The sequence below is a fragment of the Trachemys scripta genome, chromosome 11 (assembly GCF_013100865.1).
Source record: "Trachemys scripta elegans isolate TJP31775 chromosome 11, CAS_Tse_1.0, whole genome shotgun sequence".
In the NCBI taxonomy this organism is placed as follows: domain Eukaryota; kingdom Metazoa; phylum Chordata; order Testudines; family Emydidae; genus Trachemys; species Trachemys scripta.
In genome coordinates this window covers 13,876,756-13,893,493 of record NC_048308.1, presented here as the reverse complement: position 1 = coordinate 13,893,493, position 16,738 = coordinate 13,876,756, and positions in this window count along the sequence as shown.

Below are 16,738 nucleotides of genomic sequence, written 5' to 3'. Positions count from 1 at the left end.
TCTTTCTCAAACTGTTATGTGTTAGACAATTGTATGGCTGTAAGTTACCAGACTCCTTTTTTGTATAAAGTGCGCATTGCTAAGTGGTCTGCATGGAAAACAAAATGATGTGATTTGTATCATGTTGGTTGGGCCCATTCTTGTAGTGGCACAATGAGCACACTTGGGAGAGTAAAGCATGATTTCAATGAAGAGCGTCTAGTGGTGAAACATCCTACCCTACCTCTGTCACAATGTACCAACCCTCATATCACCCTGTATCTAATGCACCTATGTTTTCTATTGACTTGACACACAAAGTTTTGTATCAGAAGCTATTTTTTGAGATTACTACTAAAGTAAACACGGGGGTGGGGGAGCGGGGGCTATATATATGAGAGAGAGTGACACACAGTCTTGCTAAGCTTTTATAAGGGTTTCAAAAACTATTCATTACTGCCCACATGAACAGCTCTTCCTCCTCTAATGAGCATGCCTCATTAGAGGGTATGTCTACACTACGAGAGTAGTTCGATTTTACTTAAATCGAATTTGTGGAACCGATATTACACAGTCAAACGTGTGTATCCACACTAAGGACAGTAATTCGACTTTGTGAGTCCACACTAATGGGACAAGCGGCGACATTGGAAGCGGTGCACTGTGGGCAGCTATCTCACAGTTCCCGCAGTCCTCGCTGCCCATTGGAATTCTGGGTCGAGCCCCCAATGCCTGCTGGGGAAAAAAATGTGTCGAGGGTGGTTTTGGGTAACTGTCGTCATTCAACCGTCACTCCCGCTCTCCCTCCTTGAAAGCGCCGGCGGGCAATCAGTTCGCGCACTTTTCTGGTGAGTGACAGCGCGGACGCCACAGCACTGCGAGCATGGAGCCCGCTGCGACCATCGCTGCAGTTATGTCCGTTGTCAACACCTCGCACCTTATCATCCACCTTTTTCAGAGTCAGATGCTGAGAAAATGGGCGAGGAGGCTACGGCAGCGCGGTGAGGACATTAAGTCTGAGAGGGGCACAGACCTCTCACAAATCACGGGACCCCGCGCCGCGAACATCATGGTGGCAATGGGTCATGTTGATGCTGTGCAATGGCGATTCTGGGCCCGAGAAACAAGCATGGACTGGTGGAACCGCATATTGCTACAGGTCTGGGATGAATCACAATGGCTGCAAAACTTTAGGATGCGTAAGGGAACTTTCCTGGAACTTTGTGAGTTGCTGTCCCCTGCCCTGAAGCACAAGGACACCCGGATGCAAGCAGCCCTGACTGTCCAGAAGCGAGTGGCCATAGCCCTCTGGAAGTTTGCAACGCCAGACAGCTACCGGTCAGTCGCGAACCACTTTGGCGTGGGCAAATCTACCGTGGGGGTTGCTGTGATGCAAGTAGCCAATGTAATCATTGAGCTACTGCTGTCAAAGGTAGTGACCCTGGGAAACGTGCAGGTCATCATAGATGGCTTCGCTGCGATGGGATTCCCAAACTGCAGTGGGGCTATAAATGGAACTCACATCCCTATCCTGGGACCGGACCACCAGGCCAGCCAGTACATTAACCGAAAGGGCTACTTTTCAATGGTGCTGCAAGCACTGGTGGACCATAGGGGACGTTTTACAAACATCAACGTCGGATGGCCGGGCAAGGTTCATGACGCTCGTGTTTTCAGGAACTCTGGTCTGTTTAGACGGCTGCAGGAAGGTATTTACTTCCCGGACCACAAAATAACTGTTGGGGATGTGGAGATGCCTATAGTGATCCTCGGGGACCCTGCCTACCCGCTAATGCCCTGGCTCATGAAGCCCTATACAGGCACGTCTGAGCAAGTGCAGAATGGTGGTGGAGTGTGCTTTTGGATGTCTCAAGGGGAGATGGAGAAGCTTACTGACTCGCTCTGATCTCAGCGAAACCAATATCCCCATTGTTATTGCAGCTTGCTGTGTGCTCCACAATCTCTGTGAGAGCAAGGGGGAAACCTTTATGGCGGGGTGGGAGGTTGAGGCAAATAGCCTGGCTGCTGATTACGCCCAGCCAGACAGCTGTGCGATTAGAAGAGCCCAGTGGGACGCGCTGTGCATCCAGGAGGCTTTGAAAGCTAGATTCCTCAGTGAGCAGGTAACCTGTGACTATTAAGTTTGTTTAAAGAGAAGCTGAACCTGCCCCCGTTTCTTTACCCACTTAATATTGACTATCCTCTGCAGTTACATACCCCATTCACCCTGTTCCCCCCTTCCAACACACGTTTAAAAATAAAATAAATGGAACTTTGTTAATTAACACCGTTTTCTTTATTACGGATTTTGCGGTAAAGTGTTGAAACTGGGACGCAGACTGTGGTAGGGAGCGGGCGTAGTGATGGAAAGAACGCTTCTAAACTCGAGGAATGACAGGCTCCTGCTCCTAGAGCGGTCCGCAGTGGTGGACTGGTTGTTTCAACGGAGCCTGCCACCCCTCCTTTTCGGGACTCTGTGTGCGGGGGCTATGTGACTTTGTGGCAGGGGGAGGATGGTTACAGATCCCCTGCTGCGTGGCTCTGTGATCCAGGCTAAGGACCGCTGCATAAGATCTCTAACCACCCTCCCCCGCCACAAAGTCACATAGCGCCCCCCCTCCCACCCCCGAACATGAAAACCACCTCCCAGACTGACCAGGGTGCCTAGTGACTGCAATGTGTGTGTAACCTTCTGCTGAACCTGCCCCCGTGTCTGTACCCTGGTAAAGGTGACTGTCCTCTCCAATTACCAACCCCCTTCTCCCCCTTCAAACACACTGTCCTCTAAAAGAACATGACGGAAACAGTAATTAACAGAAACATATTTTTTATTAGCAACTACACAGTTAGGGGATGAAACTGGGACGGGGGCTTGGGTGAGGAGGGAAGGAAAGGACTTTTCAAATTTTTGGGAATGAGAGCCTTCTGGTACTTGAGCAGTCTGCAGGGGTGGAGTGACAGTTTTCACAGCCCCTGCCGCCCCTCCTTCTTGGGACTTTGGGTGAGGTGGGTATGGGACTTTGTGGCGGGGGAGGGCGGTTAGAGATAGACTGCAGCGGGGCTCTGTCCTCCTGCCTCCAGTCCTGCAGAACATCCACAGGGTGCCAGAGCGTGTCCGTTTGCTCCCTCATTAGTGCAAGCAGCGTTTGAGTCGCCTGCTGGTCTTCCTGCCGCCACCTCTCCTCCCATTCGCTGTGTGATCGCTGGTATTGCGACATGTTCTCCCTCCACTGGGTCTGCTGGGCCGCCTCGGCTCAGGAGCAGCCCATAAGTTCTGAGAATATGTCGTCCCGTGTCCTTTTCTTTCTCCGCCTAATCTGCGCCAGCCTCTGGGAGGGGGATGCTGGGGTAGGTCGGGAGACATTCGCAGCTGTGGGATGGGAAAAAGGGAGTGAATTCCTCACAAAGATACATTTTTGTGAACAATGAACATAGTCTTTCTCTGTGAAGAAGACCATGCACAGCACCTATCACATGCACACTCAGGACAAGGTCGAATTTTCGGCCTTCGCATTCAGTGCCAAGTGGGGCAGGACAGCGGAATTCGGGTAGCAGGCGGACATGGTAAGCCATAGACTTTTGGCTGCTTAAAACTTAATTTATAGCAGTGCCCTCCTTTCATGTTCAAAGCAGTGCTCCTAGCGTTGGCCAGTTCCTGCTGCCGGCAATCCGGCAAGCATGAACTCTGCCCCTGTCCCACCCCCTCGTGGCTGTCCCCGGGAAAGATCCCTGTATGCTGCCCCTTTCCCACCTCCACCGCGTGGCTGTAAACTGCCGGTTACAGTTATGTAAAGGAACAGGCAAGCAGTCCCAATACTAACATTCCCCTAATTCAAAGCAGGTCACCATGAGCAATCCTCTGATGAGGATTTCTGACACAGAGAAAGACCGCATGCTGCGTGAAAGCCAGCAAAAACCACGGCCGTATGCCACCATGCTCTGCGAGGCAATGATCCCAGAGTACTTGATGATAGCCTGGCGCGGAAAAGTTTCCTACCACGGAGGACGCAATAAGGCCGCTCTCTCCAGGAACCTCATGCAAAGGCTTTCCAATTATCTCCAGGAGAGCTTCGTGGAGATGTCCCATGAGGATTTCACCTCTATCCCCGGACCTATAGACCTTATTTTACAGTAGCTGCACTGGCAAGGACTAAAAAAGTAGAGCACCTAGGGCAAACTAATCATGATAAACCGGACATTGTTAGATTCTTTTGCAGTAGTTGCACTGCGAAGGACTAAAACGTTAAGTGCCTAGGGCAAACTAATCATGAAAAACCCATTGTTAATATTCCTGTTCTGTTCAAAATAAATGTTTACATGTTTAAAACACTTACCGACTGATCCTTCCCCTGATTCAGGGTCCGGGTTAACGCCTGGGGAGGGTTGGTAGGGGATCTCCGTGAGGGTGATGAAGAGATCCTGGCTGTCGGGGAAATCAGCATTGTAAGCGCTGTCGACTGCCTCGTCCTCCTCATCTCCTTCCTCATCTTCCCCGTCCGCTAACATCTCCGAGGAAGCGGACGTCGACAATATCCCATCCTCAGAGTCCACGGTTAGTGGTGGGGTAGTGGTGGCGGCCGCACCTAGAATGGAATGCAGTGCCTCGTAGAAATGGCATGTCTGGGGCTGGGATCCGGAGTGTCCGTTTGACTCTTTGGTCTTCTGGTATCCTTGTCTCAGCTCCTTGATTTTCACGCGGCACTGCGTTGCATCCCGGCTGTATCCTCTCTCCGTCATGGCTTTGGAGATCTTCTCGTATATCTTCGCATTCCGTTTTTCGATTGTAGCTCCGAAAGCATGGACTCATCACCCCACACAGCGATCAGATCCAAGACTTCCCGATCAGTCCATGTTGGGGCCCTCTTTCTATTCAGCGATTGCATGGTCACCTCTGCTGGAGAGCTCTGCATCGTTGCATTGGCAGGAGGATGGACTAAACGTGCTCAAAACCATGAGTATGATAACCATGTGTGTTTTTATGAGTCTATACTGTAGCACACTTAGAATGCAAAAATAAATTAGAACATTGCTGCCTATGCTTCTCTCACAGGGCTTTGTCAGATGTAATCATACCACCCGTGAAATATTTAGGTTGTTTTTTCATGGACAAAAGAAATAGGGAGGATGACTGACAGTCCAACTCCTATTATCACAAGTAGATTCTCTATCAGAACATCAATCTGCTTCTGGCTTTTCAGCACATTGCTAGGCAGTAACATGAAGCCTATTTTTAAGCTGTCTGCAGATTCTAGAATGAATGAAATATTTAATATGGAAGAAAGTTTGTTGATAAAATTGACTTGGTACTGTATCCCTCTGTCTGTTACAGGTTTCAGAAGGAACTCATAAGAGCATTAGATGTTGTAGATAAAGGATGGCTCATTCAAATGTGATATTATCCATTACTCATCCAGATTAAGAGCATATATTTTTCTCACTAAAGGACAAAAGACTGGGATGAGGGAATAGAAAGGGTATGTGCCTTGCTAAACAGGAGTTTTGCTGCCATAAGGCCCCCCAGGATCAGAAGGAAGTGTGTTGGTATATACCTTTATGGAGGTGCTCTAAGATCCATGAAGACAGTGGGAGAACCACGTTTGGGGCCATACACCTTACCCATTCTGCCCTCTCTTCAAGGCAAGGACTGTTTTGTCACCCATTCCCAGCTTCTGGCAAACAGAAGCTAGGGACACTATCCCTGCCCATCCTGTCTAAAAGCTATTGATGGACTTATCCTCCATGAATTTATCTAGTTCTTTTTTGAATAATTTTTTTTGAATAATTAATTATTTTTATTAGGTAAGTTGTCAAGGTTCCTTAATCAGAACTAAAAAAAAATACCGTTAATAATAATTTTCCAAAGGGGACACTGAGGAAGAGAGTGACGGTCACTCACCTGGTCAGTGGCACAGGCAAGAATAGAGCTCAGGTCTCCTACTCCCAGCATAGTCCAAGTCACTAGCCATTGGATCATTCTGTCTCACATTATTTTCTTTTTACAGTTGTATCTCTAGGGTAGCAATTCGCCTCCTTTTGACCTTGTTTACCCTAGAACATACTTCGGAATAACGTACATTGGCAGAGGTGTCAATAATCCATACCCCTGAGCGACATATGTTATACCATCCTAAGTGCCTGTGTGGACAGAGCTATGTTAGTGGGAGAGTTTCTCTCGCTGACATAGCTACTGCCTCTTATGGGTGGTGGAGTAATTAAGCGAATGGGAGAAATCTCTCCCATTGGCTTAGACGGTTCACCAGAAGCTGCACCACTGTAGCTATAGTGTATTTGTAGTGTAGCTATAGCCTGTATTTGCTATCCTCAGAAGCCCTCATGTGACAGCAAACCCTGTCCAAAAGGCTTGCATATACATTTTTCCAGAGCTCATCAAGAATTCACCTTTACTTGTCCAGAGGAGTTTATTATGTGGCAACATGCGCTTCCTCTCAGCATCTCAGCAGCGTAGTGTGAAAATCTAAGCAACTCCTTATCTTTGTGACTATTAAGCTGAAAAAATTGCTTTTCGGGGGCAGATCCTCCTCTAGTGTAAATCAGAAGAGCCTCGATGATTTGAACGGAGCTCAGCTCATTTACATCAGCTAAGAAGCTGGCCGCAGTATTTATTTGGGTAGTTGTCCCTCACGCTCTAAGGCTAAGCAGTTACCTTATGCAAGAATTTTTCAATTTCATCTTTATTGTTAATAGAATATGGCAAGATTCTGCTTCTGGAGGATTTTAATATGTATGCGGATTCCAACTCTATTTTTATGGCTTTCAGTTTTTCAGATTTATTAGAAAGCCTTTGATGTGTCCCAAAATGTTTCCAAGCCAAGCCATAATAGCAGCTGAAATATTCGAAATGATGATATTTTATGGCATATCAGTTACTGGGCTGTCAGTAGCAGATCTCTGACCATTTTGTAGTTTCATTTGTGTTTAAATTTACCTTTGTCATTAACTACAGGCTGTATAAATTCACTAGTATCCATTAAAGACTATAACCCCAGGCAAGCTCCGTGAAGTCCTTCTTTAATTCATCTCCTGAGAGTACGTTCTCTCTATACTTGAGGTATTGGTATTTTTATTCTATCAGTTTTTGTCTAATATTCTTGATTTGTTTGCGTCCCTCTTGATTAATTAGATACATTTAATTTTAAGTACAGGGCTTCTTGGTGCAGTTATTATCTCAGCCAAATGAAAGCTTTTGTTATAAAACCTGAATGTAAATAGAGGACTTTTAAAGTACAGACATTTTATTTAGCATGGAAGAATTTTTGGTAGCACACAGTGTGTGAAGAAGATACTTTGATAAAGTTTTAGATCTGGGGGTGACTGAGGTTCAGCGCTGTTAACCTCAGACAGTTGTTTGCTACAATGAAAACAATTCTCCACCATAAAGATATGGATCTTTTTTCCCCTCTAGCAGAACATTCCAGTGAGAAATGTAATGAATTCTTCAAACAGTTCATAGCAAGCCTCAGAATATTACAGCAATTTTTTTTAACATTCTATTCCTGCCAGTAACTGTTTCTGATGTTATTGCTAATGAGTGAGTTTCATAAAAGAAATATCTGTGGTATTTATTACAATGGATGTGCTCCTCAAAAGCAAGTATGGGTGAAAAGGGCATGTTAAAAATAAAACTTCCTCCCCCCAGTTGTTGCACAACTTCTGAAGTGTCCAAAACAGAAAATGCTTTAGAGAGAGGGACAAATTTCCAACATGGGTTCTGCATCATTTCACTGCTCCGGTGGCTCAAAGTGGCCCTGCATTTAGCTTAACTGGCAACTGAACAAGTCCTCTTCTAAAGCGTGATCCTCTGGTGGCAAAGACCCACCATGATGAACCCCCATAATATCTTCTACACCAACTCTGTTCCTGAAAAGGCTGTGGCCATGAGGAAGGAGGACTTAATCAGAATGTCCTTGTGCATGCATGATCTCCAGCTGCCATAATGGCCCCTTGGGTCTTGGCAAAGGGTCCCTTATTTTTGGCAAATATCTCTCACCTTTGACCTGACAAACTCACATATGACATATAGGATATTTATCCGTAAACTGTAACATGTAATGTATCTACAGAAAGCTTGTCACCTATCAAGATTATAATCATAGTGAGATATATGTACAGGTAATATATAAGGAATAACATGTTAATATGGGAAGTACACTTTATGCACTTGTAGTAGAAATTAGTCACCAGGACATAATGTGTTTCAATAATGACCTGTTCAAACATGAGGGAGTTGTCAATCCTCCTTAGTAAGCCAGCAAGGTAATGCAAGATTCTATTGTGTACCCTTGCCACATCATAGAACAGTCAATGGAAAACCATCAAACAGAATGTCAAATGGTCAAAACCACTTGGAGGTGAAAAGGAACATTATAGCAGGCAGGAGATCATCCTGGCTATGAATAAAAACAAAAGGCTGTTTCAGTATCACAAAGGGTAGGGAAAGGCACTGTGGATTCATTCACTGAAAGATCAAGGGGCTTTCATGAACATTTGGATCCTAATTCTTGTGAAATTGGACAATTCTGCAACACGCTGTACTTGGTGGGGGTCGGAGGTATGGGGGAGCCTACTTTATTATACAGGAAAGGGAACTATTGATAAGATTGGACCCAGGTTTGTGTTTTAAGACTTTGTTTTGTGTGGTAACCATTTGCTCCCATCACTTTCTCTCATTTCAATTAAATCGTTATTATTTTTTAAATAAATCTATTTTGTGTTTTATCCTAAGTGCTCAGAAGTGCTGTATGGTTTACATCAGCAATTTCAGGTAAAAGTGGTGAACTGGGATCCATTGCACCTTTGGGTGCAGAAGATCTGGAATCTCTGTGAGTAGCCAGTGGCAGAGACTGGGTATCATAGGTGAACAATTCAAAGTGAATCCGGGATTGGGTGCTGTTGTTAACCTGCAAGGTAAACACAGGGCTGGAATAGCTCAGAGAAGAGTGCTTGGCCATCTGAATGGCTGGTGGTGTTAGGGAGCTGATACCCAGAAACACACTGTTTTGCTGAAGGTGGGGTTACAAGGCGAGTTACAGCCCTGGGTGCCATGAGAACTATCACAGATCTGTCGGTGACTAGTATAATTGCAGCACTCCTTAGGATGCTAACAGTGGGGATCTGGCACTTGGCTTGCCACAGGCCACTTGTGGTGTGTTGGTATGGGGCAAAGTTGACCTCCTCCCTGACAGCTGTGCTGAGCACTCAGTGAGACTGGAGAATTAGGGCTAAATCTCACAGCAGTTTTTCACACGTATTTTACAATAAAACCCTCTTGGCTAAGCCTCCTGAGAAAAATATAGACTGGATAAAAACAGCATTATTATAATCAACTGGCTATTGTGTTGTGTGCACCACTGCCCTCTAATGGATAGAATCAGAATTGCTCAATGGTGTCTTAGGCCCTATACGTCTAACTTTTGCTTATGTCATTACTGTTACCATGATGCCACAACCAAGTAGCAATGGTATGCAGTATAGTGGCCACTGTGAAGTCCTAGAGACCCATGGATTGTTTCAGTGTTCAATTGTTGAGGGGAGGAGATTTTTTCCCCCCCAAAAATTTCCAATCTAAGTGCCTCTTGTCTTGTTTCAATGGTCCTTTGAACACAAATTTTATGGTTGGAATTTCACTTGTTTCATTCCTGCTTTATTTCAACAGCTAAAAAAAAGCCTCAATAGAAGAAAGATACACAAGTGCAGCTGGGGAAAATATCAAAGAGACCATATCTGGAGCAGATTGATGAGACAAGTGTGACCATAGGATCTGGCATTGCTAACAGAGGCCATCTCCTCCCTCGCCTTCAGAACTGATGGCATAATTCTAGACTCCTTAACAGTCAACCACACAGAAAGTGCCTCCAAGGCCTTAACAAATTTAACAGGAGGATCTGGTGAACCAGGAACAGGAGATTGAACCAACAAAGATACCAATCCCCAGGATCCTTTAGACACCTTAATCTTGCGAGATGAAGCAACCAGAGCCAAAATAGACCTCTTAATCTTTGCATCAGACTATCTCCCAGAACCTGATGGTTAGCAGCAAAAGCTTCTTTAAGCAGAAGCACCTGCAGTTTCTTCTCTCTCTCCTTTTGCTCTGGGTGTAAAAGTTCTGCAAATAGAACACCCAGAAGGAGTGTGGCCTTCTCTGAGGCACTTAAGGTATTTAACACAGTCATCTGACACTGAGAGGACATGAAGCAGATTTCTTAATACGCGACTCCATCTTTGGTTCCACTCTCACACCGAACTTGACCTAAAAACTATTAGCTATACTATAAAACTACCTTAAACTACACAAGAACAAACTATCCAAAGGCACTAAATAGTAGAAAACCCCAGATCTGACAGACTGAAGCGGTTCACTTCCATCTGGTACAGCAGTTGGAAGGAACTGAGGAAGCAGAGGGCATAGCGTCCCCTTACATAGACTCATTCTCAGAATTTTTTGAGACATGGAGTGAAGAGGTAGGAGGAAACGCACATGTGCTCTAATGGACACTACTTGGAGAAGGTTCTACCATTTAGATGCACTGAGTAGCACATTAACCATAAGTGGGAATGTGCAGAGCCACCCAAAGAAGAACTAAGCAGTTGTTTGGTGGGAAGTAAAGTACTGTCATGGCTCAAAAACTGGCTAAGTCAGAGAACGCAAGAAGTGGGAACTGAGAGTGTAATATCATCATGGCAAAAGGTTAACAGTGGGGCGCCCTAAGATTCTGTCCTAGGACTAGTGTTATAGTTCAAAATTATTTGGAAAAGGGCGTGCTCAAGCAGTGCTTAGAGACTAGCCACATTGAAGTTAATGGCAAAACTCCCACTGGCTTCAATGGGGCCACGATTTCACTCTAGGCCAATAATAATGTAATGTAAAAATTCAACCAGACTTGAAAAACATCTGCATCCTGAAAGGATTTCACACATTAATGGAAATGCATCTGAACCAATGGGTCAAATTCACCCCTGCTACAATTCTATTGAAATCACTGGGGTTACAATAGAATGAATTCAGCACGGTATTTTTATCCTATTCAGACTTGAGTTTATTAAAAGGCATATTTTTTTCAGCCTCGAAATGATGTGGAAAGGTTACACTGCAGCTCCAGTCATACAATAATGAAACAAAGCCAGCTGTCCTTTTCTAATGTTTCTTTTCAGTGCACTGTGGAATAGATTCTGATCAATGTTACACCAATGTTAATCTGTAGTGACTGCATTAGGTTTATTATGGATTACCCAAATAAGCAATGGAGGACAGAATCTGGCCCTTTGCAATAAGAGTCCCTTTGTTTCATTGCTATTTTTAAGACAAAACATTCCATCTTTTTTTCCCATCTCTCTAGAAAAATGGTTTGCACATAGATTTAGTTAACTATTATCTTTTAAATTCAAGAAAAGAGAAATAATAAATGTGACAGCATGATATAAAAGTCCTGTTCTAGTTATTATTCTTTGTAATGTGAATTATCTGAAAAAAGAATTTGACTATAATTTCATATTGTTAAACACAATATATCACTATCACTTAGGAATATATGATGATTTATCATAGAAAATATATCAGTAGCAGCTAGAAACATGATTGGTCTTCTCTCTGCAGCCTCTTTCACAGTTTTCCTGAATATGTCCCTAGATTACCTTTAAATATAATTATGGAGTTTGGTTGTTGTGAGGTAAGGAATAGGCTAAGTGCCAGTGTGAGTTTGAAAGACCATGTGTATCGAAAGGAGATGAGGAAATAGTGACTAGAATTTAAATAATATAATTTTCACACACTTTAAGAAACAGAAGGGTCAGAGAAATCTAAATAATTTTAATGTTGATGTTTTATGCACACAAGTAAAGCTGAGTAGCAAAGCTGAGAAAACAAAAGGGAGATTAATTTGAGCTTATACACAAGAGGGAAATTTTGGCATGTGGCTCATGAGAAATTCTTTCTTGTGGTTTAAGATAGATGGGATTTTGTATTTCTAAGTCAGTATAATAATGCTAATTTATCTAAACTTTCAAATCTGTTGCTAATTATTAGGGCTAAAAGAATACTGCAAAATCTACTTTTTCTGGATTACAAAAAGTCAACTTTGCATGATCAGTTCACAGGATTGGCACTGGGCCAATGACTGCTTGTTTTACTTGGAGTTTAAGTTTCTAGGTTTTCCTTCTCACTTACAAGATCAAGGTTCCATATTGTGCTTAAGCATCTTATAAACACATAATAAGAGCAGTCACTGCCCCCCAAATTAGAGACTAAATAGAAAAGATAGATAAAGAGTGAGGAGGGGAAATAGGCTTAGAGATATGAAGTGACTTGTCCAAGGTCACACAGCAGGTCAGTGGCAGAAGCAGAAAGAGAACCCAGGTTATCCAAGCTCCAGTCCAGTGCCTAAGCCACTGGACCATAATGCAAGAGAACTAGATGATGTAAATTTGAGATTGAAAGAAGCTCAAAAGTAGCTGCAAATGATGCAAGTGAGCTAGGCTTCTAGATACATCAGGAGAAGTGAAAAGACAATGGCTTCTCACCGGAGAGCAGAGTGAGTTGCAAAGGAGCTGCAAAGGGTAGGCTGAAGGTCTGATCCTGATATCTATTACTACTTGGTGTAATGCATGGACTTCAGTGAAACTGCTCATAGCAGCAAGATTTAGGTCCAGTAGTAAATATTTGGAGAAGTAGTTCTTATGTTTGAAGGAGGTAAGTACACATTCTGCCAGCAGATGCATACAGGTAGCTCCCATTGAAGTTCAGGGGAATTGCACAAATATTTTCCAGGATGCAATTTGGCATTATGGGAGCACATGAGGAAGTATTGTAGGTAGACAGAAGGTGCCAAAGACATTAGGGAAGATGCTCCAACATGCTTGTCTCCACCTCCTCCGCTGACTCACAATATGCCCATACATTAGAGGCAGAGAAAGCAGGGTGGAGGCATGGGACTCCGATGTGGCACAGATACACCAACAAGGAATTCCCCACTGACAGAGAAATTTTCTGCTTGGCACATATGAATATATTAAAGCCCTTTTACATGGTCTAAAGCGGCAATAATCAAATTTAAGAATATGGCCCATAGAGTTCTTCCTTCTTCCCCTTGGTTATGGCTCATTAATGATCAGATAAATAGATGCAGCCAGAGTTGTTCAGTCAGTAATTAACATCAGGTCCAAAACAAAGGCAAAATTAGGTATGTATCTTTTTAATCATGCTTTTCTCTTCTGATTAGGATGGTTATGCAGAACACTCTGCTGAGGCGTTCCGATAGAGAGAATTAATGGAAATGGGTAATTTGATACATCTCAAACAGTTGTTTTGGGGAGATATGTTTATTTCTGTAGATACTCTCGAACACACACACAAGTTATAGGACTTCCTGTTGTTCCTTTACTTCAAGATCAGATGTTTATCCACATCCAGGAAAATAAAATGACTTCTGTGACTCTGAACAATATTATTCTTAGAACAGGAATTCATAATGGCCTAGCTGCTCACTTTTAACAAGCCCTAGTAAGATTTAAAGAATTACAAACGCATTTCTCTATGGAAGCACAGGCATTTTGGCCTGCAGTGCCATTAGCATGCTGATGACATTCAGCTCTATAGGGGTTGTTACCAGTGGTGGATCGTGACTTTTTTGATAGGTAAGGCACAAGTCACAAAATACTTATTTCCAGCCTCATTCAATGTATAATTTAATAGCTACTAAAAGCTCTCCTTGTTTACAGTGAAGAACCAGCAGGACCTGGGAGCTGGATCTGCCACTGTTACCAAGGCCAGCATGGAGACCAGAGCACGAGGCAGGCTCAGTGTTCAGCAGCAGTTCTTCACATACATGCATGGCACCAACCCTGTAGAGGAGGGAGCCAGGGAGATACAGAGTGCAGGCCTCATCCCTTCCCCTTGGCAACCCTCTGCCTCCCCATACACTACATTCTTCAAATTTTATGGCATTGCGTTTCGCTATTGGAGAGAGTGAGTTGTGATAAAAGCACAATTTGTCCTTAAATCTGTATATATTAATCAATTCAAAAAATTATGGAAAATGCAGTTTATAGTTTTTGGGAATTCTTGGTTAGGCTGTGCCTCAGTTGCCTGTGCGGATGAGCTGCCTGTGGTTGTTACAGTTGTTACCTCAGTCACCAGACAGTGACATCGGAGATACCACAATCACACCTCATTATCAGGAGAGGGAGGTATTTGTAGCTGAGACTATATGGTGATAATTCTTGGACTGCATTGCAAACAACTTTTTATTTCAGAAGGTTGAAAAAGCTACTGGGGGGAAGCTGTTCTAGACTTGATTTTAACAAATAGGGAGGAACTCGTTGAGAATTTGAAAGTAGAAGGCAGCTTGGGTGAAAGTGATCATGAAATCATAGAGTTTGAAATTCTAAGGAAGGGTAGAAGGGAGAACAGCAAAAAGAGACAATGGATTTCAGGAAGGCGGATTTTGGTAAGCTCAGAGAGCTGATAAGTGAGGTCCCATGGGAATCAAGACTGAGGGGAAAAACAACTGAGGAGAGTTGGCAGTTTTTCAAAGGGACACTATTAAGGGCCCAAAAGCAAGCTATTCCGCTGGTTAGGAAAGATAGAAAATGTGGCAAAAGACCACCTTGGCTTAACCACAAGATCTTGCATGATCTAAAAAATAAAAAGGAGTCATAAAAAATGGAAACTAGGACAGATTACAAAGGATGAATATAGGCAAACAACACAGGAATGCAGGGGCAAGATTAGAAAGGTAAAGGCACAAAATGAGCTCAAACTAGCTACGGGAATAAAGGGAAATAAGAAGACTTTTTATCAATACATTAGAAGCAAGAGGAAGACCAAAGACAGGGTAGGCCCACTGCTTAGTGAAGAGGGAGAAACAGTAACAGGAAACTTGAAAATGGCAGAGATGCTTAATGACTTCTTTGTTTCGGTCTTCACCGAGAAGTCTGAAGGAATGCCTAACATAGTGAATGCTAATGGGAAGGGGGTAGGTTTAGCAGATAAAATAAAAAAAGAACAAGTTAAAAATCACTTAGAAAAGTTAGATGCCTGCAAGTCACCAGGGCCTGATGAAATGCATCCTAGAATATTCAGGGAGCTAATAGAGGAGGTATCTGAGCCTCTAGCTATTATCTTTGGAAAATCATGGGAGATGGGAGAGATTCCAGAAGACTGGAAAAGGGCAAATATAGTGCCCATCTATAAAAAGGGAAATAAAAACAACCCAGGAAACTACAGACCAGTTAGTTTAACTTCTGTGCCAGGGAAGATAATGGAGTAAGTAATTATGGAAATCATCTGCAAACACTTGGAAGGTGGTAAGGTGATAGGGAACAGCCAGCATGGATTTGTAAAGAACAAATCATGTCAAACCAATCTGATAGCTTTCTTCGATAGGATAACGAGTCTTGTGGATAAGGGAGAAGCTGTGGATGTGGTAAACCTAGACTTTAGTAAGGCATTTGATACGGTCTCGCATGATATTCTTATCGATAAACTAGGCAAATACAATTTAGATGGGGCTACTATAAGGTGGGTGCATAACTGGCTGGATAACCATACTCAGAGAGTTGTTATTAATGGTTCCCAATCCTGCTGGAAAGGCTTAACGAGTGGGGTTAGAAAGTATGCTTATTAAGTTTGCGGATGATACCAAACTGGGAGGGATTGCAACTGCTTTGGAGGACAGGGTCATAATTCAAAATGATCTGGACAAATTGGAGAAATGGTCTGAGGTAAACAGGATGAAGTTTAACAAAGACAAATGCAAAGTGCTCCACTTAGGAAGAAAAAATCAGTTTCACACATACAGAATGGGAAGAGACTGTCTAGGAAGGAGTATGGCAGAAAGGGATCTAGGGGTTATAGTGGACCACAAGCTAAATATGAGTCAATAGTGTGATGCTGTTGCAAAAAAAGCAAACATGATTCTGGGATGTATTAACAGGTGTGTTGTGAGCAAGACACGAGACGTCATTCTTCCGCTCTACTCTGCTCTGGTTAGGCCTCAGCTGGAGTATTGTGTCCAGTTCTGGGCACCGCATTTCAAGAAAGATGTGGAGAAATTGGAGAGGGTCCAGAGAAGAGCAACAAGAATGATTAAAGGTCTTGAGAACATGACCTATGAAGGAAGGCTGAAGGAATTGGGTTTGTTTAGTTTGGAAAAGAGAAGACAGAGGGGACATGATAGCAGTTTTCAGGTATCTAAAAGGGTGTCATAAGGAGGAGGGAGAACACTTGTTCATCTTAGCCTCTAAGGATAGAACAAGAAGCAATGGGCTTAAACTGCAGCAAGGGAGATCTAGGTTGGACATTAGGAAAAAGTTCCTAACTGTCAGGATGGTTAAACACTGGAATAAATTGCGTAGGGAGGTTGTGGAATCTCCATCTCTGGAGATATTTAAGAGTAGGTTAGATAAATGTCTATCAGAGATGGTCTAGACAGTATTTGGTCCTGCCATGTGGGCAAAGGGGACTGGACTCAATGACCTCTTGAGGTCCCTTCCAGTCCTAGAATCTATGAATCTAATTTAAACAGTTTTTCTATTTGGGATCATCACATTTATAGGGTTAGCTGCACCTCTGACCCCTCTACAGTCTCACTAATTTCAGGGTGGAATCCCATGATTCTCCCAGTCAAACTGGGGGGCAACAGTGCCCCTGTTTACCCACTATGATTTGTCAGCAGACCCAACTAGGTTTTGCAGCAGGAAGAAATTTACTTTTGGAAACTGTGACTAGTAGATAAATGCAGGGGCT